At 46.4% G+C, this 26437-nt stretch overlaps 1 long non-coding RNA gene across 1 annotated transcript in view; it reads right to left on the bottom strand.

The window, feature by feature from the left end:
* Positions 1-26437, bottom strand: part of LOC144785508 (uncharacterized) — a 221778-nt gene that overhangs the window by 120435 nt on the left and 74906 nt on the right. Inside the window, exons 3-4 of the long non-coding RNA XR_013601936.1 lie at positions 15775-15908; positions 8331-8381 (exon numbers count right to left, since the gene is read on the bottom strand). This is a non-coding gene — a long non-coding RNA (uncharacterized LOC144785508). The remainder of the gene's footprint in view (positions 1-8330; positions 8382-15774; positions 15909-26437) is intronic.

Here is a 26437-nt window from a genome sequence, read left to right as displayed (position 1 = left end):
CGACGCAGCTCCAGCAAGGCTCTGGGGTGCCCTATCTTTCAAATGCTGCGTCAATCCTTATGCCTGCTTCAAGCAGGCGCAGGGTTTTGACGCAGCATTGGCTCAAAAGTGACTGAGTGAAATCTTGTAGATTTCACTCAGCCACTTTTAGGAGGCGTTCCTGCGCCGGAACGCCCCCCCCTGCTTTGCAGGAACGCCTACTTCTGGCGCAGGGCTTTACAATGTGATGCGTCATGTTGTAAATACCCCGCAGCATGGCGCTGGTTTTGCGCCACCGCTGCATCACAAAAGTGACGCAACGGCGGCGTAAAAGAGGCACAAGGGGCTTGTAAATCTGCCCCTGAGTTTTTAGTAGCACAGATTTGGCCACACCATCTCTTTTTAAACGTCTGCTCTTCAGTTGGAGTGCAGTGAGTCTTCGGAAGTATAAATATGTGAGCCCCACACCTGTTCAAGTTTGGATATATTTTGTCGATCCTAATGTGTCCTTATCTGAAACTATAATCCTCAATGGCTGTGTAACACAACCTTGTCTCCCCTTGTAGTGTCAATTGGTGTGTAGTGTATGAACATACATGTCTTTCTCCTCTTTACGTAGTGTGTGACAAAACCAGCTATAAATCTTTAATGCATACTGACCACTGGACCCACTCTAACTGGGGCATCAGTGTCATCTGTGTCAATTTGCCCCTCATTTTCATTGCTCGTGTTTGATGATTTTTCTTGAGCATCTCTGCTGCCGCAACCACCACCACCTACCTGCCATTCCACCTCTGTTTATCTTCTGGGACAGAGCCTTATTTTCGGTTCCAGCACACAGGCCATCAGTTGTGAGACCCATAGATTAAATCAATTCCTGCACCTCCTCCGACTGTGTAGGGAGGTGTGTTTTGCCATTTTAAAGTACTTTTAATTTTGTAGGGACTGTAGGAAGGTGGATACCTGACTATGGTTACCCCCAACCTTTTGCCTAGTGTTTAGCTGGTTTTCGACTTAGTTGGCCTGGGATCCTGCTATTCAGGACCCCAGGCTATCTGCTCTCTCTGTAAAATGGACTCCATGTACTGTAGGTACATACCAAATTGGAAATTGGTTCACCTTGTCAGCCCCTGTAGACGTACTCAGGGCATAGGTGTAACCAAGGCCTACCAGGGGCTGCAGCATGTATTATGCCACCCCTGGCTGGCCACTCAAACTGACACAACTGGCTGATCCCTCAGCTGGGGCAAGGTCGTGTAATCACTCCTTGCTTAGGTATAGTATTCCTATATCTACCCTTAAATATAGACACACAGTAACCTATAAGTCACTCCTATGGCAGGCCTTAACAATCCTGGAGGCAGAGTGCTTGGTTATGTGTGAGATGGTGCTCTAGCATGAGCCGAGCCTGTCTGCAGCTTGCGGAACCATGTCCTTATAGCTGTTCTATGATATCGCCATACCATATACTCTTAAGTGCATTATAATCCTCGCGGTTGTATGCTAACTTTGGTTTGGCTTTATCTAAGCATGTCGTGTAAGGTGACATACACTTTGGAATAATACCCCCTCGCCAATTCTGGCAACGGGGGTAGCATTCCACCCTTCTAGAGGGAGAAGACATGTTGTTGCTGACTATCCCGGTTAAAGTTAACCAGAGCCCCAGCGTCACAAAATGGACGCTGCTGCCACAGACACAAGTCTGACCTCCTGCTGCTGGGAGTCCTTCCAGTCACGGAGGTTTGGACAATAGGTTTCCTGCCTGGAGAGGTGCGAGCACCACCCCAGACAGGACTTTGTGTATTGGGACAGGGAGGGCTGAATAGATTGAGACACTGCCTGGGGCACACTAGGTGCTCCATGCATAGTCCAGTTCAAACCGGTGCTGGGGCACTCCAGCCCCAGCTCTGGCGCAAAACTGGACAAAGGAAAGGGGGTGTAACCACCCCCCTTCCTGGTCCCACCCATAGGAGGGACCTAGAAAGTAATCCAGCCCCCTTTAGTTGTATAAAGGTAGGAGCTGACCCAGGAGACTTTAGATTAATCCTGGAATCGACTTGAGACAAAACTCTGGACCCTTCGACATACACCTGAGCTAAAGACTGAAGAATCTCCCTTGTGACCAAGGAGTGACCACCCTGGGCAACCAGGCACCATCCAGCAACTCGACGGCTTGCTTTGTCCCCGTTCTCGCCGGAACCCGAGCACAGAGCCTGACAAGACCTCGACTCCCGGACCTCTCTGACCCTACTGCACGAGTCCAGCACAGCTGAGCGCCGTGGAAGGCGTCGGAACCCGTGGAACCAGGCAACTTGGAAAGTCTTCAACTTGCTAACAGCGCAGCTCCTGAGGCATCCTCGAAGCTGTGCACTGGGGACTGAGACACCCCGACACCGAGGTCCACCTGCACCGAAGACCAGCCCTCCACACTCCACGAGATCTGCGTGGGGCCCCTCTGCTTGTGTTCTGCTCGACGCATTGTCCCGGTTGCTGGCCAGTTGGCTAGTAGTCCTGTGACGACGATCCTTTTGAAAATCCATCGCTGGTCTGGTTGCTCCAGACTGGCCCTTGCTTCCCTGAAGAGGTGAAGTACCTCAGACCCTCCTGGTCTGCACCAGAAGCCTTTTGTGTATCCTGCGTGGGTTGCCTTTGCTTAGGCTTGTTGGCTCCGAGCTTGAAGTCGACCCCTCCATCTGCGAGAACCTTCGTGGGACAGCTCCTCTCCAGCACCTGGTCGTCCTCGACGCCTCCTGGTCCGCGTGGCTGCAAAGACAAGCTTCACGACAGCACCTGATTGCTCCTCGGCGACGTCTGGTTCCTTCCTGGTTCCACCCGGTCACTGGCTAGTGACCTAGTCTCTGTCCCCTCTGCTTTCAGGTCTTCTTCAACTCCGATCCACCGTTGGATCCACCCGGACATCTTCCTACTGGTCGCCTGCAGCATCTTCTTCCAAGGCTCCATAGGAATCAACGAAAAAACCCGACACACTTTGACACCTATGCACCCGCAGCCCGTGGGTGAGGTAACACGAGTACTTTGGTGCTCCTGTAGGGATTGACTATCCTAGTGTCTAGTTGTGTTAGTTGTATCCTCCTAGTTAGACCGGAAGTGTCCTAAATCTTCGTTACTTACCTTTTAAAGTTCCCATTGACTTTCTATTGACTCTCGCATGAGTGTACTGACACTGCACGCGCCGCCTGTGGGCCTCCTTCTCCTAACCTAAGGGTCAGATAGTGTAGGTCCAGCGATTCCCTAGGCCTTCTCCTTTCCCAAGTCGTGGTTCTTATACCACTTACTTAGTATATGGTTTTACGCGCCCCTAGGGCCTAACTGTAAATTGTGCTATTTAAAGTATTTCTAAGAGTAACGTGTTATGTGCTTTTGCCTCTGACCTCATAAAGAGTTCAGAGGAGTGTGTTAGTAAATAAATACATATATATTTTATATATATCCTGTGTGGTGTCCTTTCATTTGGTATTCAAGGGGTTACATATGGTAAAACAGCTGGCTTTACACGCCCTCAAGAGTCTTTTAGCCTAAGACTGTTCTGTCCACGCTACCACTAGGATAGCTGATCTATAAGGTTGACTTACAACCATCACCATAAGGGTTGTTTGGACTGGTGCAAGGTGTTCACTAGAATAGTGAACATCATATACCAGGCTAACTTCTCACAGGGACTACAGCATATATCAGAGTAGAAGGTCACACAACTTGCACTTTACTGCCAGGAAGGATCTCCTTTGCTACTGCGCAACTTCAGTATAGTCTGGAAAGATCAACAGATTCACGCCGTTGATCAGGAGTGGGTCTTTTAATCTACTATGTTTAAGCATGGTGCACCTGTCACAGTTGTTCAACAGCTTGTCTATGAGGATCCTATCAGGTGCCCCTGACAGCGGTGGGCGGGATGGGGCTGGTGCCCTCTTGCATCCTATCCATAGCAAGGAATTTTGACAGGCTTTTGTGTGCAACCTTATCACTGATCCAACGCACTAAAATCAATTTTAAGTTGGGACCCTCCGCTCGTTCTGACAGACGAATTTTATGCATGTTGCTCCTCCTCACTCTGCATCTTCCTGCTGATAATTTCAGGAAGCGGTTTTGTTACTGTAAATCTTCCAATTTGTTCCTAAGGTCAAGTACTCGTGGTTCCATTGCCAATATTCTTGTTTCCACCGTGGCAGCCCTTTCTGCCATTTTCTTCTGCTGAACATATAGGAGGTCTACGTCTATTGGTGGAGTGTTAAATGTATCTACTAGAGACTTGGGGATTACTCTGGACTGCAGGCATGATTTTACCTAGTCTGCCTGAGGTATCTGTGGCATCATACCCATTAAGTCCAGGCTCCACTCGTGGCTTCCCCTGCGCATCACTCTCGGGGATGGACTGCATAAGGGAAGCCTGGTGGGTCTCTTGAGTTTACGCATTCCGTCTTCAGGGCACACACAGCTCAACATTTACCACCATTCCTGATTTTGCAGTTTGCAATATCTGTTGCAGTTCAATACCTATTTCTGTGTATCTCCTGCAGCTGTTGTCGCTATGTCATACTGCAGTTGTCATTATCACTGTCTTAGTAATATGGATCCCTGTATTTCTGGCTGGGGGAATCGGAGTCCCGTTGCCTTCTGGGCTCCATGTTACAACAACTTAAGGTGACCCTGATGACCCTGATAATACTTGTTGCAACTTTTCCCTGACCGTGTGCTCTGCACTAAGGGGAGAGGATCTGTGCCTCATAACTTGAGGCTCCATTATATGTCCACAAGCAAACATAATTGGGTTTCTCGTCTGCAGGTAAAAGTGCAGGTAAAAGTGTTGCAATAGCTTCAGTGTTCCCCTCACTGTCAGGCTCAGAAGACTCACACCTGGCTATAAACCCTCGAGTTCAACGAATGCTGACTGCCCAGGTCTTCACAGTCTGAGACTGCCACAGGAATGGGCGACCCCTTCTGGTAGCGATGATACCGTTGACCCTAGCTAGTGCCTTCCAGAAAAATCCCGATTGTAAGACAAAAACAACTTGGCAAAAAACCTCCAGAAGCTAGTACTGCAGGCAAAAGCAGCTGGAATGCAGGCAGTTTGTGGGAACAGCAGCAGGATGAAACTAACAGAATAGCAGGACAGGAATCAGGACTCAGGAAAACAGCAGGAAGCGTAGTAATCCTTGACAGGACTGATGAAGCGTTGCGATGCAAGGGCAAGGCAGTTCTGATCTCCATTTATACTCAGACCCTAAGAAATTACATCAAAGGAAAAGTAAACCATGATAGATTTAGAAAGAACCATGGAGAACTAAGGATAGGTGTGGATACATGGATATGGACAGTCACTCCACTCATCTTGTTAGTAACAGATGGGGGCAGAGGTCTGACCTGTGCATGCCCCACTGAGGGCTCCGGGAGTTCTGCAGCAGGATGAACGGCTTTTAGCTTCCTTGGATCGGTGGTAGGATAAGTGGTCTGCTGACCACCGATTTAGAGGATTCTCACTGGCTTAAGAGGGTTCTTGATAGAGGATAGTAAGATCACATCCTGTCGGCCAGCTTATTGGCCTGCATTCAGTTAAGAGCCAATTGTTAAGAGTCTCATCCTACAAGATTGGTGTCATTCGGACAAGGAACAGAGGCAAATCTTCCTCAGTCTGTTAAGGTCTATCTTGTACTGGCCATCTCAATGGGACATTCTACCATGAAGTTTGAGAATGCTTCAACTGCCAATCCTGTAGACTGTGAATGCTACTCTCTGCTGGACTTAGGCCGGACTGAATATTTCATTGCAAGCTGGAGCTTTTACTAAACTTCTCAATCCATGGTCAAGGACATTTGCAAACTCTCTGCCCAAGTCAGAGAAGGGGCAATGTTGCTGATCTCATGGTGAAAAATGGAAATACAATTTTTTTTCTATCAGACATTGTGTTTGATGCTCTCAGATCCCCTGCCCTTTGATCATGGATCTTCTTATTTGGCTTGTTTACAGAACATGTCTACAAACTGGAGGGAAGATATGGAGAAGGAGGAGCATTACGAAGCACAAACTGGAAGGTGTCCTGAAATTGCAGATCACAATACTTTTTCTGTTGGGGTGCAAACTGCTTGGCCAGTCCTTGGATGATGTGATCCATCATGTCTGCATGTCTACAAGGCGCGCAAATATTCTCTTCCTTTTCTTTTTTTAATGGTAAAGCCGTAATTTCTTCAAAAACAACGTCAAATGGGCCTTCTCTTCCTTATGGTGTGAACCTGCTTCATCTCGTTGAGATTGGTCCAGCAAATCTACATGATGGTGGGCTGAGCACCATACTGCTCCTCCTCCAGAGATACTCAGTGGACCTGACTACTCGGAGGGGCCAGTGCTCCCAGCTGGTAGCTGCCTCCAGTACTACCTTGTTGCATGGCTGACCTGTCGAGGGGATTGCCTGGAATTGTGGTTTCCCTTCCTGATTCCATTTTCTTTGTTACCACCTAGGCCCAGGACCCCACAAGAAGAGCTGCAGTTCCTGAAAGTGTACAGGAGTTCTTGCTGAAGAATATGAAATGTCTATGAACATGATTGTGTAGTCCCTTTTTTCTTTTATAGAGAGGAAGATGGGTGGTTTCAGGAGGATCATCAACCTAACTAAAGTCAATTTGTTTGTTGTTGCAATGCACTAAAAAATAGGGATTTAGAAAAACACTTTATTTCTCTAGTGCTCCCAGGTGATCCCTGACAATACTGGATCTGATGGCCGCCTGCCTGCATGCACTGCTCCAGCCCAGGCAGTACAAATTCCTCTGATTTACCATAAGGGATCACCATTTCCTGTTCCCTCTATCTATGTGAATATATTCACTTCTCCTGTGGGTTTGCTCCACAGCAGGATCTCTTCCTAAATCTGGATGAGCCAGACTGACTTGGCACCTTCCTGGTATATAACGTTTTGAGACCCCATGACTTTCTCATCAGCATGCCCAAATCAAATCTCACTCCATTGTAGGACCTTCAATATATTCACAACTGTTCCGGACAGACATGAGTTTGTATTACTACCTAAAACAGGCTGTCAAATATCTAACACTGGAGCCTGTTTCATCTGAGAATGTCCACTGCGCATTTTTGGTAAGAGGTACAGAGTGACATGGTGGGTCTTGTCATGAGTTTGATTCCTACCTAAAATGGGCTGTAAAACCTTTGGCTCTGAAAGCCTATTATATCAGAGGATGGATGTCTGCTGTGCATTTTTGCTTGCAGGTACAGAGTGACATAGTCGGTGTTGTTTTCCTTCTTGGTCTGCTTCTTTCTTGTCCCCTTGATGTCTGTCTTCTGATTGTTTCTTTCTTATTTACATGCTGCAATAATTTTTGTGACTCTTTGGGTGATACCGCACCTGGGGATAGTGTCAAGTTACATTCTTAGTCACTGGAAACTGACATTTCTGCTGCACAGGGATTATTTATCTCTCATCAGACATCCACAAAGGGCTGCAGTGGTGGCTGCAAGTGGGTTTCTTGCCCACAGGGGTCTCTCTGGATCTGCCAGGCAATGTTTTTCTCACCACTGATTATTCAGCTCTGGTATGGTGGACAACCTTATAGTGAGCAACTTTGTGGGTCCCCTCAACCCAGGGTTGGTGGGCAAGAATGGCCATGTTCAGTTCCTCGACCTACAAGGAGCTGTCTGCTATTTCACTTGTGCTTCACCTGTTTTTCCTGTCAGTTCAGGGTTGTTCCCTGACCTGATAGGCAGATGATGGCGTCAAGAGAGAAGAAGAGCTAAAACAAACGTGCCCCTGGTGGGGAAGACCTCAGCCCAGGAATCAGGATCAGCGCATGATTGCTGGGCTGGCAGTGGCAGGGAGGAGAAGAGAAGGAGGGGGAGGGGTGCTGAAAGGAGTCCTGTGTCGAAACCCTGAAATGGACTTTGGATTTTTTGGAATGTTTTACTCAGGCGGAAAAAAATGGCTTAAATGAGCAGTTTGAAGAAGGGAAAGAGAGAAAGTTTTTTTATGTCACAATTTCCCATGTTTTTGGCCTAACTAGTTGAAAGTAATTTCTCTAAAGCATTAAAATTTAACAGGAGGAAAAGAAGGGCAGAGGAAACATACAGTCTAAAGATAAAAGGCGAAGAGAGCCCTAAAGGGGAGAAACCCAAAGTCCATGTCTGACGCAGAGAATCGGGACAGGGCTAAAATGACAGAAAGATCCCTGGAGGAAACATGCATCCCAAAAAGAGAGCCCAAAGGGAAAACAGAGTACATGAAATAAAATACAAAGTAAAGCAGGTAAGAGGTCTACCCTAAAAGAAGAGACCGAAAAGTAGGAAAGCCTTAGCTACAGTACAACTAAGTTATTAATAACTCTTGCACTTACTTTTATTCCATTCTCTTCCTCCGGGGCTCTCCGGTTCAATGGCAGCAGCATCTTTGAAAGGAAATAGAGAATATCAAGGGGCTGAGAGACGAATTGGGTAAGGATCTCAGACTGAGCCATTTAAAGTGGTTTTCTTTTTCAAGAACTGTGGAATAAAAGTAAAAGGAATTCAAGCTAAGCAGCAATTGCGACCCTGAATAGGTACTTCGACCCGCAAATGAACCCGGATTATGAGCGGTTCAAGTTGCGCCTGGCTCGGCAGACAGAAGCGGAAACAGTAAACATGTTCTACACCCAAATCCGGAAGCTTGCCATGACATGCACGGGCATAGATCGGAACGAGGCGATCAAGGCCCAAATAATACAGTGGTGCAAGTCTGTTGCCCTGCGGCACCAGATGCTTTGAAAACAAAGGATTTCGCTTGACGAGATCTTAGTCCTCTCCCGCTCCCATGAGCTGTCGATAATCGGGCAGATGAGATGGAGGTGGTTTGAGTGAGGAACACACCGACTGCGCTGGTGCAAAGATCGGCACACGTGAAGGAAGAGACCGTAGACGTCGTGCAGAGGCGACCTGCACCCAACCCGAGGTGAGTCACTGGAAACCGGCCTAGCTGCAAGTGCGGGCAGTGTGGTTTTGATCACAAGGAACAGGACAGGTGTCGCGCCAGAGGACAGACTTGATTGAAATGTGGCAAATCTAACCACTATGCCAGCATCTGCCGCAGCGGTGAAAGGAGATCCCACGGAGGCATGACCAGAGGACCGCAGACGACCCTCAGGAACCTCACGCAATCGAGTAAACACAGAGGCCCCGCCTGAACAAGGTGCTAATGCCTATTACCTAGACGACGACAACGGGATCCTAGTACAGACCCTAATTGATACCGGGGCGTCCGTTAATGTAATGGACTCCGACCAATATGAGAAGCTGTCGCCTAACACCCAGCGCGGCAAAGATCTACACGTATGGCAGTACTGAACACATACCACTGCGGAGGATGATGGAGGTTGAGATCTCAAACGCCAAGTATTCGGTGAAAACCACTTTTCACATCACAGAAGGCAAGAAAGGCACGTGGCTGAGCTGACACACGGCGGACGACTTGGAGCTGGTGTTTTTCACCAAGCAGGTCCATGAGCACCATGCAGAAGACATGATGAAGGAATTCCTGCAACTATTCCGAGGACTGGGCATGCTCAGGGAACGCCAAGTGAAGTTACACATCGACCTGAGCGTCCAGCCACGCGCACTCCAACACCGGCTCATACCGTTCCATCTTTGCTCCCTGGTGGAGCAAGAACTACAGAACCTAGAGGACCTCAGCGTAATAGAGAAGGTGTCGGGACCCACTCCATGGGTATCCCCCCTGGTGGTAGCGACCAAGCCGAAGCAACCCGGGGCGATCTGGTTATGCCTAGACATGTGGCTCCCTAATCAGGCCATCTGCAGAGAGCAGCACGGGACCACGATGATGCATGACATTGTAGTGGACTTGAATGGTGGACAGTGGTTCTCAAAACTCGATCTGAACTCTGGTTACCTCACCACCTTCTCCACACACGTGGGACTCCAAAGGTACACCCGACTCAGCTTTGGAGTGTCAACAGCAGCGGAGGTCTTCCAGAATGCCATCAAGGAAGCCCTCTCCAGCCTCGTTGGGGTGATAAATCTAAGTGACGATATCCTGATATATTCACAAAGCTTAGAGGAACACCACTCCGGCTGCGAATCATGATGCAGAGATTAGCAGACTGCGGACTCACCCTCCACAACAAAATGTGCGCCTTCTATCAAGGGTCGATTGACCTCTTCGGCTATGTGTTCTTAAGAGACGGGCTTCGGGTTGATCCTCGCAAGGCAGAAGCCATCCGAAATGCCCCAGTGCCACAGAACCCCACCGAAATATGAAGCTTCCTGGGAATGGCAACATTTTGTGCCAGGTTTCTCCCAAACCTTGCTACGGTATCTGAACCACTAAGGCAACTGACCAAGACAGGGACACCCTGGGAATGGACCAATCAGGAGGAAGCGGCGTTCCAAGGCATCAAGGTGGCGCTCCTGGATCAAACGACCATGGCCTATTGGGGCTAGGGCAGTCCTACCGCAAGAAGACACCACAGGAACCTGCGTCCCTGTTGCATATGCCAGTCGCGCACTCTCTCCAACCGAGACAAGATACACACAAATAGAGCAAGAGGCCCTCGCCATACGATGGGCTTGCCAACATTTTCATCTGTACTTATGTGGCCACCCCTTCAGGGTGATAACGGACCATAAACCTCTCATACCACTGTTCAGTGGTTCCACCAGACTGGCACCCCCGAGGATAGAAAGGTGGTAGGTCCAACTGCAGGCATACTCATTCCAACTGCTGTATCGATCGGGTGCAGATAACCCAGCCGACTTCCTGTCAAGACACCCCACGACAGCAGAGGGGAGCCAGATCACGGACGACACCGAAAATACTGAGCCGTTCATCTGCATGGTCAAAGATAATGCCTGCCCCCTCGCAGTCACCAAGGAATACTTGTGCAAGGCCACAGAAACGGATGACACCATTAGAAGAGTCAAAGAAGCTCTAGAAACTGTGCGGTTGCACCGATTTCGGATGGTCTCTCCTTACTCACAGCGGAAGAGCAAAACTCCTGGTGACAAATATGGAGGGGGAGACACAAACTCAGCATCAGTGGGTCTGGGCTGATTCTCAGAGGACAGAGAATCATAATGCCCAAAGATTTACATCAGCAGATGGTCACCCTGGCTCATCAGGGTCATCTAGGCACAGCCAAGACAAAAGCCCGGCTCCGAGCAAAGGTGTGGTTCCCCAGCATTGACAACTTGATGGACGAAGAAGTAAGGAGGTGCCATCCCTGCACCATCACCGGCGCAGACCCTGCTCCTGCGCCCGTGATTACTGAAGAACCCTGCCACACGCCATGGGCCAAAGTAAGTGTCGACTTTGGGAGCTTCCTGGATGGGCGGTATACCACGGTTGTCATGGACTCATTCTCCAAATTTCCGGTGGTTGAGTTGGTGCCATCCACAGCATTCACACATATTCAACCGGCTCTGGAAAAGATCTTCGCCACCTTCGTATTGCAGGAAGAAGTGAAGTCAGACAACGAACCACCCTTCCATGGTCAAGACTTTCACGACTTCCTGGAACGGCGCGCCATTCGACACCGCCATAACACACCACAATGGCCCCAAGCCGAGGTCGAGCGGTTTATGAAGACCCTCAATAGAGCACTGCGGATAAGAGTTGACCAGCGACAGGACCCGGAGACAAGCCTCCACCAGTTCCTGCTAGCCTACCGGCAGACATCCCACTCAACCACAGAGTGCGCCCCAGCTACACTCCTATTGAAATGTTCCCCAAGGGATTTCATCCCCGAAGACCCCAACTGGACACCGCCAAGTCTGGGCGTGGAACAAACTCAAGAGAAATGCAAAGTCACCAATGAAAAGGCCACCGTGAGCCGAGGGGCCAAGACTCCAGCTGTGTGTGTTGGATCCCGAGAGGTCCTTAAAGACCGTTACCCCGGTTGGAAGTTTCGCACACCCTACGAACCAGAGGTATGGATTGTCACCAGGGTGGATGGTACCATGGTCACGGCTCGGCGAGGCCGACACACGGTGGTGCGCAATGTATCCCGGTGCAAGAAAGCCACCGGTGCCCAGCTCACCAACCAGGCATCAACGGAAGAAGAGAAAGACTTCATGGATGTGTCCATGGGTCCGGCTGCAAGTCCGAGGGTGAGTCCAGTGTCGTCACCCATCCGGGAGGCGAGGAGTACAACAGGAGAATGCCCTCGGGGCTCACCCGGGAGTGGAGAGATGGAGAGGTCCCAGGGGAATGCCGCGATGGATCCGGACGAACAGCCATCTTGTAGCCAGAGGTACACTCTGAGACTCAACCCCGCACCCAGCCAGAAGTTAAGAGACTATGGGCCAGATGTAGGTAATTTTTATTTACCGACCTCTTAAATACCGAGTCATACCGACTCGGTATTTAAGAGGTCGGAAAATAAAAATACCGAGATGTAGGTAATTGCAGATGTGCAATTACCGAATCGGAAACAGTCGGTAATTTCCGATGTGGTAAATACCGACCAGTCAATGCCCATGCATTCCTATGGGCTTTGAAGCCCATAGGATTGATTGGGCATATACCGGTCGGTATTTACCACATCGGAAAATACCGACTGTCACAAGGGTGCAGGGGGTGTCACTTTGACACCCTCTGGCACCCCCAAAAGAGGCTCGGGTGCCATGTGGCAGGCAGACCTGCCCTAAGGGCAGGTCTGCCTGTCATATGGCATAGGTGTGCATGCACACATGTGCATGCACACCAGAAACGGTATTTTACCATCAAGTAGTATTTGATGGTAAAATACCGATGTTGTACTGCTTGTGGGACTCAGAAGAGTCCCACCTACATACCAATTGTCCGGAATCAGTAATGATACCGACTCGGTATTTTACATACTCGGTAAATTTACCTACCGGTAAATTTACCGAGTCTGTGAATTACAGGGACCTACATGTCAAATTGCTTTTACCGGGTGGTAACGGCCGAATTCGGCCGTTACCACCCGGTAAAAGCCTACCTACATCTGGCCCTATGTGTGCTAAACCATGGAATGAAGGCAAACCGGCCAAGGAAGAAGCATCGCAAGATATGCTGAGTTAACACTTTTGCTCTAATGTTTCTGTCCTCTTTCTTATCACATTTTCCGTTATTCTCCATCTAAAGGAAAGAAGAGATGTAGAGCGCCATCCGGCCTCAACAATACATTGTATCTCCACATCACTCCTAGTGACCGGGCTCGATCCGAGGGTGTAAATAAACGGGCCCCAGGTTGCACGTGACCTTCAGCCAACACTGTTACTCGAGTGTGCATGGTGCTGGTAATGTGCAGCACATAGGCCTAAACCCTGTACCTGCAGGCCCCCTCTACGGTGACTTGGACCAAGAGGGTGCTCGTGTCGGGCAGCCGATGCAATGGGATGGTAAAATACATTAAATAGAACGCGCTAGCAACACGGATAAACATAGTGGGGCATTAGAATCCTACTGCAGACCCGGCAAACGTAACCCAGGTGGCCAGCCCCAAAATAATAATATAGCTGCCAACGATAAAGAAACGGCGACTTGCTGACCTGTTCTGTTCAGAAACCTTACATGTGGCAACAAACATCTAAGCAGGCAAATAAATATGCTGTGTCTTCCCTACCTCTGACTGCAAAGCCCTAACTCTATTTCCCCGCTGGTGCAGCGGGGGAAACAGAATTGATTGTACCCCATAAAACAATGGGCAGTGCGGGTCTGCCCGCTAAAAGCACAAACAACACACCACAAAGTGAAAACAAGGCCTGCCTCATATAGATGATCAACCACACAGCCCACTGAGAAATGAGAAACATGAAACTTATTGTGATTTTACATTAAGCCCAAATTGTAAATCTTGGAGGAAAATCTTGAAAAGCAGGTTTAAAGAAATAAGTAGTGGACCCACAAGAGGCCTATTGGGTATAACGTGGAAAACACAGACGGCAACCAGCTAAAACTCACCGGCAAACTAAATTTGGAGAATGCAGAGAGCAGCTTAGAAGCTAACAAGTAGAGGGAAACTGAGGAAGAACCGGATATGAAAAACAACTGAGCCTTACATCCGTTGATAGAAAATCAACACACTCAACCTGCAACATGCTTCATCTCGAAAGACACTCTTTTATGCCCTATGCCAACTGTCAAAATGACTCTCACAGTGCACCTGTTAGCTTATACAAAAGTCCTCGTTATAGTCCATCCACCATCCCTTAACATCCGTCTAACTGTATGCTCTGAAAGGAACAGAGAAAAAACACATACAAGCCACGATCATTCTAACAACAATAACTGACTGCTCGGCTAGTTGTTGGGGGGGGGGGGGGGGTGGAAGGGGGGCCGGAGTCAGCTACACTTCCAGAAAGGATGGTCTTGCATTTAAAGTTTCCTCTATTTTGCTCAAAACCTCCTCTTAATATAGTTGACTGCTATTCACTTTTTGTAATACGCCACAAGTTATTTCAACACTATACTTAAGGGGTGATTAGCAGTCCAACATTAAATCTGAAGGCGTCTGTAACTCTTGTTACATGTTTACACTGGATTTGATTTAATAGCCCCTCGATCCAGCACATCCTTTTAATGATTTCAGCCAGAAATTATAGTGTGCCTTCAGACACACTATATAAGCCCCCACAGTGCTTTCAGGCTTATTTCTTACAAAGAAATGTAGCTATGTTGCCCAGGGCGCTATGTTTTTAACAAATCAGGGCTTGATTATGATGCGGGCATGAAGGACTGCCTGCATTGTAATCACCAATTCGGATTCCCTTCCGACAAACCCATTTCTATGGGTCTGATCGGAAGGGAATCCGTACCAGTCTTCCGAATGGCTTACAACGGGCTCGGAGAGCCCGCCCGCCATTCAGAAGGCCCACAGTAATCCTGCGTCGCATCTTCCCGGCTGAGGGATTGCGATGGCAGTTTCCCATTGCCTTTTTGTGCTGGCCTTTCTGGCACAAAAAGGCAGTGGGAAACAGCTTTTGGGGCCCCCCGTTGATCCCTGCACCTGGTGGCAGGCACCTTTAGGTGCTGGCCACAGAGTTCAGGGATGGCCTGCACCCCTGCTCTTTGCTATGAGAGCATGCATTACTTTTGGAATGCATACTCTCATAGCAAAGTATAGGATTGCGGCCGAACAGGGTTTGGTCACATCCTAATTCCTGGGCTCGAATCGACGACTGGAGGTCGTTTGGTTCCAGTTCCAGAACAATGCCAGATGGACTCGGGTCCGTCCGGCATGGTAATCATCCCTAAAGCATATTGTGAGCCTCAGCACGACAGACAATTTATATTAAAGATACACAAGGTCAACATTATATGTGATTTAACTATTACCTTGGATTACAATTCATATTAGATGCAACGGGTTAATAATAAGATTCACTTGTTGTGGGTGGCAGTATTTTAACTATAGTTAATAGGTTGGGTGGATCACGGACAGAATATCTGAAACAGAAATATTGTGTGGACATAAGATTGTGTCAAAAATATCAAGGACCAAAATATCGGAAGGTAAGGGCAAATAGGTAAGTATAGATTTACAGTTCTTAACACCCCATCTACGTAACTTGAAGATATATAATATCGTCAAGGTACATATATGTGGAGTTATTTATAGTAAAACTTTGCTTACCTATAGAAACTTACCTTCACGGTTTTTGTGTTTTTGATATTCTTGACACAATATTTTGGTCCACAAAATTTCAGTTTCCGATATTCTGTCTTAAATACCATTTGTGCAGCCAATCACAATCTTAGTTAAAAAAAACATATTTATGTAATTGCAAATGATGTATGCCTACATGACTACTGGACAATATAGCTACCTGTAGTTGGTCAGGTCCCCTTTCACAAGTACTTCCAGTTACTCTTGAGTAAAGTTGGGGGGGTCTTGTCAGCCGTATTCTTCTGCCATGGTGGTGCCCAGCAGCAGAAAAAAAACAGCAACAGGTGAGGAGATCTGCGGAGGCAAGTGACAGAATTACCCTAAATATGTGTATGCCAAGATGACAGAAAATTCTGCCAGTGTACGTGCACCCGTTGGATGATGGATTCTGTCAATCGCAAACCAAACTGTGGAAAAGGTATGTACAGACTCCACTTAGGAGTCAGTTATCCATGATTGTTACACCACCGTAACATTACATTGGCTGCATATGGTATGCCTGACAATATGGCAGATGACTAGTGCATTATTGATGCAAAAATCCATCATCTGAGAGATTACATCTGTCAACAACTAGAATGCCTGGAATAATAATTCTACATGCACACAGTGTAATGTATGTCATCATTAACAGACTTTAAAATACAATTAAAACACTACATACAACAATGTACAAGATTGATACAAGACATTAAAATAGCGTAATAAAATATTGTGTATTTGAGAGACTTATTGTTATTGTTGTATTACATTGTTGGTGAACACTCAAAGAATTACTATTGGAAAAAAGGGCAATACTGAATGATAAAAAGCCAGAAAATAAATAAGTAAATTAATGTTTGAAAATGAAAATATTTTTTAAATTATGCATTACACGTCCTCAATGCATAAATTATTTAAATATGGTAAACGCCCATGTCTGCTCAATAATTAATGACCCATTGCAGTCATATGTTTTAGATATGTCTGTCCACCTGCCCAAGGAAGACAGGAAAAGAAATGTCAACGAGCAGAAAGGGTGTACAAACCACATCCTGATGTGGCAACCATGCAGGAGAGGCACATCATTAAGAAGTAAAGGCAGTCCCAGTGAGAGCTTTTGCCGGACATTACCTTCCAGCAAGCCATTCAACCTGATTTATTTTTTTACAGAGTTTTATAAAGCGCGAACTTGACCGGTATCAGGAATCAGAGCGCTTTACATAGCACCAGTTGTGTTACATGAGGACACATTCATTTTTGTTAGGCAAGGGGAGATTAAGGGCCAGATGTAGGTAGCCCAATACCGGTCGGAAACGGCCGAAAATACTGATTTTCGGCCGTTTCCGACCGGTATTGAGCATTTGGGAGGTAGGGGACAGAAAATCGTCCGATTCTGTAAATTTACAGAATCGGTAAACATTCCGAATCGGAAAATTTACCAAATCAGTAAATTTACCAATTCGGTAAAGTTACAGAATCGGTAAACATTCCGAATCGGAAAATTTACCGAATCGGTAAATTTACAGAATCGGTAAATATACCGATTCGGTTAATAAGAAGTGGTAAAATTGAATATTGAGATGTAGGTAAGCTCTTAAATACCGAATTTGCTTGAAATTCGGTATTTAAGAGTCTGTATTTACCATGGATTGAAATCAGGTGGTAACCAGGTGCAGCCTATAAAAAAGGACCCAAAATGCAATACTTTTTTCACAATGGCGGCATTCTATGTCATTGCGAGACGGCTATGGCTACAGGAGGAAGGAGAGAGGGAATGGCAGAGACAGGAGCAGGTCTACAGACATAGGATCACCTTGTTCATGCTCACAGAGATACTCCAGAGGTACAGGTTGGACCCAGACACCATCTTGGACCTCATCAGGGACCTCCAACCACTGTTGGAGCACACTACCCCAAGGGCACACGGTATTCCATCCCACGTGCAGGTGCTGTGCAGCCTACCCCTGCTTGCGTCTGGGAGTTACCAGAGTGTGGTTGCTGCGGTAGGTGGGGTGACCCAGAGCAGCCTGTCACGCTTTTTCAGAAAATTTCTGGACGCCATGTTGCAGAGAATGCATTTATACATCAGCTTCCCTGCAACGCACGCTGAACTGGTCAGGACCAAGACTGACTTTTATCAGATGGCGCATTTTCCAAATGTCATTGGCTGCATTGATGGTACCCACATCCCAATAAGCCCACCTGCTGCCACAGAGTACATTTATAGAAACAGGAAATCCCCACACACCATAAATGTACAGGTAATCTGTGATTCCAAATTTATCATCACGGACATAGTTGCCAAGTTTCCCGGGAGTACCCACGACTCCTACATCTTTCAGAACAGTGGCATCTACTCACGGCTGACAGCGGGGGAATTTGACGAAGGCTACTTGCTAGGTAATACACTGTGTGAATCTCCCTTGATACATATTGCAGCTGTATGTGGATATGTGCATGTGAGTAATGTATTTCTATTCTTACAAATAGGAGACAGTGCATATGCCCTTCGGCCCTTCATCCTCACCCCCTACCTCAACCCTTCAACACCCAGCCAGAGGAGGTACAACAGGGCACACAAATCGACCCGGAACATTGTGGAGCGAACCTTTGGACTGTGGAAGAGCAGGTTTCGGTGCCTGCACAAGAGTGGAGGGTCACGCCAGTACACACCAGTGAACTGCTGCAAAATGATTGCAGCCTGTGCAATGTTGCACAACCTTGCAGTTAAGAAGGGCACTGAAGTGGAAGTTTCAGATTTTGAGGACCATGATGATGACCAAGCACTGCCTGAGCAACACACAGCTGGACATGCAACACCAACAGATGGCAGACACAGACAGGAAGAGATCACACGCAACTTTTTTTAAGTAAGTAAAGAGACACAGACAGGTGGAGTATGCACCCAACGTAGTTTAATGTTGTCACTACGCAGGTATTCAAGGCACAAATGTGCAACACAAACTTTGAACTTTCAAAAGTGTATGTCCAGGGTCACTACCCCATAATATTAACTGTTCATTTGCGTCCACGCTTAGCACTGCCAGATGTATGTGGCTCACTGTGTTCGCTGGGCGTTTGGCCTGTAGCCTCACCTTGTCGCCTGCTGCTCCTCCTTGTCTCTACAACAAGGGGGCTTGCCATGCTGCTCCTACTTGTTCTCCCTTCACTCTCTGGCACATCAATAGCAGCAGTTTGTGCTGTTTGAGCATTTATTAGCGCCTCAAGAGCACCGGTCATTTCGGCCATGCCCCTTGTCACCTCATTGCTGTTTTGCGTCAACACCTCCTGACTGTTTATGCTTCGCCTGCATAGCAGGGATGTGGCCGTGGCCAGGCGGTGAATTGCTTTGTTGTGTTGCTGTGCACGCTGCTTCTCCCTGCGCCTTGATGCTATTTCTGTGTCCAGTTTGGTGGACAGTAGCTGCACCGATTGTGTCATTTCATGTATCCCTGTAGCCATGTTCTTGTTCACTTCCACCAGTTCCCTGATGCCCTTTCCAATTTCTTCCATATTGCTATTCAGGTTGCGTATTTGGCGTTGACAGGACATGATGCCCTTTGCCTGCATCCTCTGGATCTTTACCATGCTCCCCTCCAGGCCTTGGAACACACTGGACCCCTCCCCACGTGCACCTACACTCCTTCCTTGGACTCTGCGGCGTCTTGTGCTACTACGGACAACCTCTGCGCTGGACTGCAGTGTGGCAGAGATATCATCTCCAGGCAAGGTGTGTGTGTCTTCCACCTCCATTTCACCGGCAGCTGTCTCCATTTCTATCAGTGGGGGAACGACATGCCTCCTGCTTGGTTGTGCTGCAGGTGTTTCAACATCCAGTGATGCTGGCATATCTGGTGAAGACATTAACAGAGGGGACTGTGAACGTCGTGGGGATGCCTGCAAATCTTGAGTGATTTCAGTGTCTTGGGAAGGTGGCTGGCTACTCGGTACACCTGTATCCTGTGATGCACTGGGACCTGGCTCCTGACTTTCATCCCTCTCGGGTGCCGTGCCTTCAGTCTCCTGTGACTGCCTTCTGGATGTGTGACCTGTGGACATATGAGCGTATATCGGCTAAGCGCAAATGTCTCACAGCCACTACAATTAAATCTTTTCAAATTGCACAATGTACATGTTGCCTGCCCTTCATTATGTCTGCAATCATTTGCCTAACTTGGTGGTTGCTGTGCTGTATGACATGGTCTTTCATTAACTGACTACATGTACCATGATGCATTGCTACTGTTTGGTGCTGGCACACCGGGACTGGGGTCACTTAGCTTCAAGGGGTGAGGGAAGGATGAGGGTGTGAGGGGGATTGCTGTGCATGCATCTTACCTTTTCTACTTGCAGCTTTGGCTGAGCTGTCCACTTCTCCCAGTCCGCAGACGCTTTCTGGCTCTAAGGTTGAGGCCACCATCTCCTCCAGGTCAGTGAGGGGGGTGATGTGTTCTTTCCTGCACTAGTTTGCAATGCATGCTTGTGGTGGTCTGGCAATTTTTTTTTGTGAGGCTCCTCAGGTCATAGAACCTCTTTTTCAAATCCTTTGTGACTCTGGTGGTCACTCCCACAGCATTCACTTTGTCGAGTATATCTAGCCAAATCTTCCTTTTGGCAGATTCAGCCACAGTGAGGGCCAGCCTGCCAAACAGTTTGTGGTGCACCTTCACCACCTCCTCCACAAGGACTTGTAGCCCCATGCTGCTGAATTTCAGCTTTCTCTTCCTCTCTGTATGCTCTGTGTCTTTGCTGGTTGCCATTTTACAGTTTTTAAACTGCACAAACTCTTTCTACTGCTGCTCCCAATCTCTCTGCTCCAACTGCCTCTCCAGAAGCTTCTAATTAGTTGCAGCTGCCTGTGTAGCCACTTCCTGGTAGGGAGGGGCAGGGTGGTAGCACCTGATTGGCTGTTTTCTTAAGTTCACTTTTGCTTGCTTTCCGATTCGGAATTTACCGATTCGGTATTTACCGAATCGGTATTTACCGAATTGGTATTTCCCATTCATTCCTATGGGCCTTTTGGCCCATAGGAATGAATGGGAAATACCGATTTGGTAAATACCGATTCGGTAAATACTGAATCGGTATATTCCGAAAGTCCGATTCTGAATTTTACCGATTCGGTAATAAATACCGAATTTTTTCCTACATCTCATTTACCGATTCATGAATACCGAATCGGTAAAATTCGGTATTTAAGAATCGGTAAATGAGATTTACCTACATCTGGCCCTAAGTGATTTGCCCAGAATCACAGGATGTTCAGCGTCATGGCCAAGACTCGAACCCGGTTCCCCAGATTCGAGGTCGACCGCCCTAGCCATTAGGCCAATGAGAAGAAAAGGTCAGTTTTGCATTTCTGAATGTCTGACTCCTTTCAGCACCCTAATAGCAACTTCAATGGGATATTGCAGCCAACTTTTTCAGATGTCCTCAGCCAAGTCCTCAATGTTATGCTCAGACCTGTGAATGACTTCAACCAATTTCCTATAAATAATGCTACACTCAACAGCATCAAGGCTGATTTCTATGCCTAAGGGGGCATGCTGTTGGTTCCAGAGCTGGAACCCACATTGCATTGGTCCAAACGTAGGTGTACCGCAATCAAAAACATTTCCACTCCATCAATGTGCACGCAGTTTTCATACTACATCTCTACCTCACCAGTGTGGGAGTATAAGATTTCCAGGATCCACTGATGACTCACTAGAGCTATGCAACAGCTCCATACCACAACAGATAGCTGGCCTTGCACAAAGGAGGGTCTGGCTTGTTGCTAAGTGTGAATCTTACAGTAGTTGTGTGAATTATTTTGTGCAGCAATGTTGTTCAAGACATAATATCAATTATATTTTCTTTTTTATGTTTTTCATGAGACTCAGCTTTTCCCGTTAGAACATGGCTTTTAACACCACTGAGGAACTGAATGATTGCCTTTAGAGAGGGTTTTTGGGCTCCTTATTGTGGACACTTCACTCGTCCCCGTGGATTCATTCCTTTCACGAGCCCCATCGATTAACCGGGTCTTGTACGCGGGCGGCATCCCGCCACGCGACGCCCAAGCCCTACTTGGTAACTGGGATCTCCTTCCATTTCGGGAAGCAATCATACAGCGCCTAGACTCTCAACTTATCTACTGAAGTATTGCGGACCCTCCGTCAAGCTTAACAGAGATCGACTTTGCCTGTTGCTGCTATTCCCTACCGTAATTGATTCCCCTTGCTGCACTTACCATACCATGATTGAGTCTCCTTGTGCCACCAGCACTACCTAAGAAATTTGTAACCATCGTCCTGATGACGACCTTAATCTGAATAGGTCAAAACGCCGTCGACTTTGCAGCGCCATCCATGGCTTCTACGGGGTCATTTAGAGATTAACAAAAAACGAACTATTTTTGCATTTATCTAAGTTATACTTTTTGACCCTGAACTATTGTTTGTTTTTATTGTTTTTCCCCATCTCAGGCTGTTCCTTTATCACTTGTGTCACTGCACCTGTCACTTACACAAGCACGTTCAGTTCACATTTGGTTGGTATGGTTACCTCAATCTAATTGTAATGTAGTGCTGATATAACTACAACCTAAATAGTCTCCCATTTCCCTCCTTTAGTGATTTATGCACTCTCTGTAAAGGTTCCCCTTTAATGATTACCGGTTGAGACATTGTTGTTTTTGTTACATATTTGGGCTCCTTAAGGCATGGTTCATTTGCTTTGAGAAGGTCTACAAGACAGCTGTGTTATGTTGTATGCTGCACAATATTGCAGTGCAGAAAAATCCCCTTTTTTCCCGATGATGACTATCAGTGAGAACCCCAGTTTGATGTTGGTGAGTTGCATCAGCAAGATGAAAGTAATGAGGATGAGGCGATGATCCCAGGCTTGAGCTTTTTGAAAACATCTTTGTATGATGATAAGTGGCATGAATGAATTATTAAATTGAACATCAACTATATGAACATCTCATGTTTAGAAGTGTAAATTAATAATCCAATGTTGAATTGTTTTTTTAACATTATATTAATATTTGTTTATTTTCAGCAAAGTATTTCCTCTATTACAATTTTAATGGTCAATGATGTACTGTTTTGCGGATCGGTTACTCCATCACAAACAAACTGAATTCATATTAGCCTTATTGCGAGTGCATTTATGTAATTGTAAGAGGTGGTTCATAATATCTGTCACCTTTGTGAAAGAGGTCGAGGCTGGAAAAACAAACTCAAAAACTATCCAGGTCTTAAAGCTTATTTGTAATCCGGAGGTGGTTTTCTGCCTTCTGATATAAGGGTGACTGCTTCTGGAAGCCACAATGTCACCATACACTAGAACAAGTGGTAGACTAGTACCCTCAAAAGGCTGTCACCTTCTCAAGATTAAAAAGGCAAAGATGAAAGAGTGAAGGATTGAAGAACATCAGGACTCAGAATCAGATAGTTGCATTATTCGTGCGCGAGGAGTCAGGACCAGCAAGTGGAGGGAGCAAGGAAAAACTGAGTGAACACAGCTTTATTGTGATGCACCCTTCAACCGCACTGAGGCCTTTAAATAGTGTAAGAACGGGAAAAGAAAATCATACCAAATGCCACGTGACAGGAACCATAATGAATTGGGAAAGTCAGGAAGGTAGTAAGAGCCATAATGGAAAGGGAATGGAAAAGATAGCTGATTTAGAAGGGGACTAACAGCAAAGTTACCCTAAAAGGAAGCGGCAAACTCTCAGAAAGGTGGATCTTCCAAGAGTTAGAAAGACAGAAACTAAAGGTGACTCGATTGATTTGTTTGGTTTTAACAATGGGTCTAAAGAATTGAGGACGAAACTAGACTAAACTTTTATGCGGGCAGGAACCTGGAAGACAACCATATCTTCTCTCCCACCTTAAAGTTTTGAACAGGTCTTCTTAACTTGTTAGTCCTAGCCTTTACAGAATCCTGAAGACTCTAACCAAATCCTCTCCTATCAGGGCATAGTATCTCTAGAAAATCAGCGGTAGCAGGTACAAGAGAAGTAAACAGCAGAGAAGAGGGAAAGGCAAAAGATGGAATGCCCAGGATGCAATAAAATAGGGAAAGTTTAGTAGCAGAGTAAACAGAGTTATTATATTAGAACTCTACTGAGCATACGAAGCCTACCCAGTTGTTTTAAGTGGCAATACAGAAGCACCTGAGATATTGCTTTAGGCTCCTGATTGAACCTGAATGTTTGACCATTTGACTGTGGGTGGAAACCTGAGGACAAAACTTGATGTATATCGAGAGTAGAGCATATTGAACGCAAGAAACGAGAAATGTATAGAGCGCCTCTGTCAAAGATTATGGTGATAGGGAGATCATGCAGGCAGAAATATCAGTCAGGAATTTTATAGCCATCATGCTGGAAGTTGGAAAAATTGTATAGAATGACCATGATCATATATTTTCCACCTAAAAGGGGTACATCCAAAATAAAGCTAGTGGAAATTGTGTGCCACGGATGAGGAAGTATGTGCAAAGGCCAAAGAAAACCAAAGGTCTTATCATGGATTGCCTTGGACTGTGCGCAGTTACGACAGGGCTGCACATACAGCTACCCATACTGGTGAATTGAACTGTAGGCCACCAGAAGCAAAGCAAAACAAGTTCTAAGTTTGAGTTAACTCTATGGTAGTCAAATCATCACACATTTCCAGAACCTCGGCTTGAGGTTTTATTGTTGGAACCATTAAGGTCTGCTGAAAAAATATAGATTCTGGCAGTAGGCAAAGGGGACTTGACTCTGCAGTGCATCAGGCGCTGAAAGAAGGAACTTTGCCAGACAGATAACTTTATCAGGAAGCAAAATAACATATGTCTCAAAATGCTCAACCACAATGTCCCCTGTAGACAAGACATCAGCAAGAATATTCTGAGTGCCAGGGATGCGAGTTACAAAAACATCATACTGTGAAAAGAAATAGGCCGAGTGAACTTGTCTGTTATTCCTACACTACATCCTCTGCAGAAACTGGAGGTTTCATTGGTCTGTCCAAACTGCAAAAGGTTCAACAGCTCCAATTAAAAGAAGGCGCCCCTCATACTATGATGTTTAACGGTCAATAGCTTGTGTACCAGAATAGAATACCTTTGTACAAGACATTGGATAGATTAAAGATGGGATGCTCCAGATGCCTCCTGGAGCTGAAGCAGAACCGCTCCCATGGCACAATTAGAGGCATCAGTTACAATGATAAATTTCTTACACAGATCTAGGTGCCTCAGAGTAGGGGCTTGGGTGAAAGCCTTCTCGAGCTTAATTAAAGCCTCCTGAGCATGGAGTCCAAGAAAAAACAGTAGTTATCTTCTACTTTTGCAGTGTAAGACATGTGACTGGTCATTCCAGTAAAGTCTTTAATGAATAGTCTAAAAACGTTAGCCATGCCAAACACCTCAGGGTCTTCTTAATAGTCTTGGGGGTTGGCCAGGCTAACATGGCAGAGATTGGATGAGGCTCCATAGACAGCCCACTCTCTGAGAGACAGTACTCCAGATACTCCATTTCTATTCTCTTGAATTCACACTTCTCCCTCTTATAGGTTAGGTGGTTTTCCCTGAGACGGACTGAACGTGAATGGACTATATGCTTCGGAAGGGAAGCAGAGAGGATCAGAATATTGTCCAGGTACACCACAAAAAATTGGTTCAGGATTTCAGAGAATATGGTACTTATGAACCTCTGAAAAACTGGAGCATTTGTAAGGCCAAAGGGCATGACCCGATATTTGTAGTGTTCAAAGGGTACACAAAAGGCTATCTTCCACTCATCGCCTTCCTTAATTTGGAGCAGATGGTAAGCGCCAAAACTTTGTGAAATATTGTTTAGCAATGATGCACTCAAGTATGGAGAAAGTCTGACCAATAGTAGCTTGAGACGGGTCTTCATATTTTTCTTATACTATGGGAGCTCATTAATTCCTATCCGAGTAATAGTTATCTCTGCAGAACTGTGATGACAGAGATATGACTCTGGTCTCCAAATTGAAACAAGGATTGTGTTGTTCAAGCCAGGCTATCCCAAGCACTATGGCATAATTAAGAGACATGATAAAAGCAGCCAGCTCCTTTTGATTATGTAAATTTTCTGAGTGCGGAACCGTGATGGAGGTCAAAAGGCTTGAAGTTAAAGGAGGCTTGTTGATTCCACATGATCTGGAGATTACTTCTTCCTAATCATAATTTAGAGTCACTGGGCACAACTCAAGTCCATATACATGATGGAGACACTAGACACCAACAGAGACATACTGGCCAGGATTGACTTGACGGATCTACTCTAATGCGAATAAGCGTGAACTGGACCTGCTGGAGGTGAAAACTTTAGAGGGAGTTGAATTATCTGCCCCTTTCTCTTTTACACATTTTAAAATCTGGCATTTGCCCTGTCTTCTGGAAATGCAAACAGTACAGTCTTGCAGCAGATGCTTTGGGCATTCACAATAAAGACAAAAGCTTTCCTTACGTCCTCAATCACTTTCAGCAATAGGCCTCAAGTGGACCCAAGTTGCACTGGTTCATCAGGTACATCATGCGAAGGATTAGTAGGCTCAGTAGTTGGCTCAGCTTGCCTAAAATCTCGGCAAAGAAGAAGTAGAAGTGAAACTCCAGTCTCTCTTTTTTCCATTCTACTTTCTTTAATGCCTTGATCTAGATGTTTAGTAAATATTAAAGCTTTGGGAACTCTTGACAACTCATCCATTAACTCCTATTTTAACCCTCTTCGGAATAAGGTCATCTGAGTTTGTTCCACCCAGGTGGTTTCAGCAGTAAGCACATGAAATTGTGTACAATAGCACAGTAAATTTGAATTTTCCTTGGCTATCCCA

The sequence above is a fragment of the Lissotriton helveticus genome, chromosome 10 (genome assembly GCF_964261635.1).
Source record: "Lissotriton helveticus chromosome 10, aLisHel1.1, whole genome shotgun sequence".
Lineage (NCBI taxonomy): Eukaryota > Metazoa > Chordata > Amphibia > Caudata > Salamandridae > Lissotriton > Lissotriton helveticus.
This window is presented reverse-complemented; position numbering and strand designations above follow the sequence as displayed.